The following is a 3,592-nucleotide window of genomic DNA, read 5'->3' as shown; positions in this document are numbered from 1 at the left end:
CAGCCTGGAACCCTACAGTAGGCAGCGCTGCTGCAAGCTCAGCTCAGCGGCCTTGTGGCTATAAGCCTGCTGAACCAATTCCTCCCCACGCGACACCGCCTTGACCACCTGAGACAGGACTACGTCCCGGCTGGTCGCTTGCAATACCGCAGATCTGGAGAGCACCTTCGGGTATGCATGCTCCAGCATAAACTCTTCAGGAGGTTCTGGAACAGCGTCAGGCACCTCTGGCAAGGGCATGCGGCTCAGGGCATCAGCAGGTCACAGGTCCTTTCCCGGAAGGTAAACTAGCTGGTAACTGTAAGCTGCCAGCCTAAAGGCTAAGCGAACCACTCGAAGTGATACCTGAACGGGAAATGCCTTGTCAGACCGCAGTAGCCCCAACAGCGGCCTGTGGTCCGTGACTGCCTCGAACTTCCGGCCCCACATATACTGGTGCAAGCGTTCGACACCGAACATGAGGGCCAAGCCTTCCTAGAGTGTAACTAGCATGTGACGCCCGCTAAAGTGGGCCAACGAAGATTATGCCCTAGGGGCGTCACATGCTTGTTACAGAGTAGTTATCTAAAATGTCGTTCATTTGTTTATTGTGTTTGTTACTTGGCGGTAACGTTTCCCAGTTTTTTTTGTTCTTTTTCGGATGCATTTCAGCAATTCGTGGATGACTATAACTGTGCCGTTATCATAGGAGGGTATCTGAACGTTAATCTATGTGCTACTAGTGCTATGAAGTTTCATTTTCAAACATCATTAAGTGCTCCCCTAAGCCACAACGTAGTAAATGTACCGGCAAGGGTAACAGAAAACACAGCTGCTATATTCCATCTTTTCATAACTAACTATGACAGACAGACAGACAGACAGACAGACAGACAGACAGACAGACAGACAGACAGACAGACAGACAGACAGACAGACAGACAGACAGACAGACAGACAGACAGACAGACAGACGGATGGATGGACGGACGGACGGACGGACGGACGGACGGACGGACGGACGGACGGACGGACGGACGGACGGACGGACGGACGGACAAAGAATTTTACTGACAAGGTCCTGAGAAATATTGCCCTAGGGCAGAGCTGCTGGCCGCTCCCACGTGGGGATTGGTAGGCCGAGCCACTACGATAGATATCGCATAAATACAGGTGTAATAAATTTTTTGACAAGTGTTCACTTGTCCATTTTGGTGTGAGTGCCCCAAGTTAACACCTTAAATAACCGAAGCAATCTTATTTGCACCGAGATATAAATCCTGCTACGCATTGAAAATTTGGGTCTTTTGTTTATTGTAAACTGGTAGGGAGTTCCAAACGAAAACGAACCTGACCTAGGTTGTGAAAACTTTTTACATAGATTTACGCGGATTTATGACGATCGTTTTCCCTACAATACTTCTAGTAAGTGCAGGAAATGTAGAAAACAGTGGGTGAATACTGAACTGCTCATCAAAATAAAAAGAAATCGTGACGAGCATTACAGAGTAGTTGTCTAAGTAAGATCTGCCGACGCACTCAAACCCCATAAATCATTTATAAACCACGTCAGCAAGAACATTTGTTTAGCAAAAAAATAGTACTACAGTCAGCATTTCAGCTCGTGTTCAGGAAGGCCTGAAGAACTCCTTAAAAATGAAAATCGGTAATTGGTCATATGCCTGACCTACTTACTAAATTCAAGGACGGGGCGGATGTAAAAGGTATCGAACTCCCTAATGCGTTCAACAATTATTTTGTCTCTTTGACCCCCTTGTCTATGAATAGCAACATACCGGCAATAAAATTTCATAATGAGCACGCCATTTGCTTAGATCCCGTTAGTGAAAGTGAAGTAGTTTCGTCTTTTATCAAACTAAATAACACCAAGGCTATCGACGCTTCGGGCATTAAAACAACCCCAGGTAAATATGTTATTGACATTGTCGTGCACTGTTTAGTTCATATCTTTAATACATATCTTGCAACAGCAGGCTTTGCACGTAAAATGCAATGTGTGAGAGTCACCGTAATAAATCAGAAAGGGGACAGAACCAATTTTCGCAGTTACCGTCCTATTTCTATCATGGTAGCTTCTTTTTTCAAAATGAGTGGAGAAAATTCTACTTAAACGTTTCGCATCCTACGCTGACCGTTCCGAAATTTTCAACCCAGCATCATATGGTTTCTAGAAAAATATATCAACAGAGCGCACAGATTCTGACACAAAACTACTTTCAACTCAAAAATTTCAACAATCATAACTTCGTTCTAAGAGTGTTCCTAGACTTCACAAAAGCTTTCCACACCCGTAGCAATAAATATCTTCCCGAAAAGCTTAATCACTACAATATAAGGGGTAGTTCCCACTCTTTAGTATCATCGTACTTACCACACCGCACACAGTATGTAGAGATTCGTGGGTTCTAATCCTCTTCGAGGCGCTTACGCTCTTCCTTTCTTTCCTTATCCGCAATGCTTTCTAGGCATTCCTTCAGTTCGTCGTCTTCCCCGATCGCTTCGAGTGCCTCAATGATCTCCGGCTTTCTATATGATTCGGAAATTTGGAGGCCCAAATCTGTGGCCAAGCTAACATGTCCGGCTTCTTTAGTGCCTTCAAGTTCCTGGCTGCCCTTAGTGCTGCTAACTCTTCGCGCTATAACAAACTCGACGTACTCAAAACTTCCGTCAACGGTTAAAGAAAAATCACTGCTCTGTACTTCCCCGAAAAATACGTAAAACCAAGTGATATCTTAGTGAAGAAAAGCCGTGCATTCACCATATGCAGTCATGAATCCTGACACCTTCCTTGTGAACCTTGTCACCAGGACGAAGAGGAGACGATGTCTTAGATGTCGACCAAAGTTGGGTTCTCCAGGTTAGCGTATCCCATTACTGCCAACCAGTTGTTGCGACGCCTGTTTCGCAAACCTCGGCTGGCATTACTAGGGGGTAGCGTGGCGTCGTCGGCCGGCTGCAGGCATCCGGTAGACTATAGTGATCAGGCAGGGACGAGACGATTTCTAGTGCGAAACTTGCACTGTTTATTCAATTGATGGTGAAGGATAAGAAGAGAATGAATGAATTCAAAAAGTACATTGTGGGGCCCTTTAAATAGGCCCACTAAAATCGTAGGCGGGATCTTGCTCACGTCAACGTCACGTGGCATGCACTGAGTCTGGTCGGGGATGGGTGGCTGATACCTTTTCCCAAGTGACGTTGCATGTGCTTGTTTCCTCCGGCAGCAACCCACGGTATCTGTTCGGGGATGGGCGGCTTATCCTTACTCCCAGGTAACGGTTGCTCGCGCTTACCTCCTCTGGCAGCAATCCACGGAGTCTGGTCGGGGATGGGCGGCTGATCCTTTCTCCCAGGTGACGTTTGCACGTGCTTGCCTCCTATGGCGCCAATCCACGGGTCCTGTATGGTATGCGGAAAGCGTTCTCTCCTAGAGTTGGAAAGTTCGCGGAAAGGGTTCTCCCCTTGGTCGCACACGCACAAAGGGTCCTGAAATCATTGCGGGGGGCCCGCCAGACCGGCAACCACCAGAGACAACCATGGCAAATTAGGAATCCATCCTCCGTTTCGATTAGGCATGATCTTTGAGCATCCT

The sequence above is a fragment of the Dermacentor variabilis genome, chromosome 3, assembly GCF_050947875.1.
Source record: "Dermacentor variabilis isolate Ectoservices chromosome 3, ASM5094787v1, whole genome shotgun sequence".
In the NCBI taxonomy this organism is placed as follows: Eukaryota; Metazoa; Arthropoda; class Arachnida; order Ixodida; family Ixodidae; genus Dermacentor; species Dermacentor variabilis.
Note: the sequence above shows the minus strand (reverse complement) of the source record.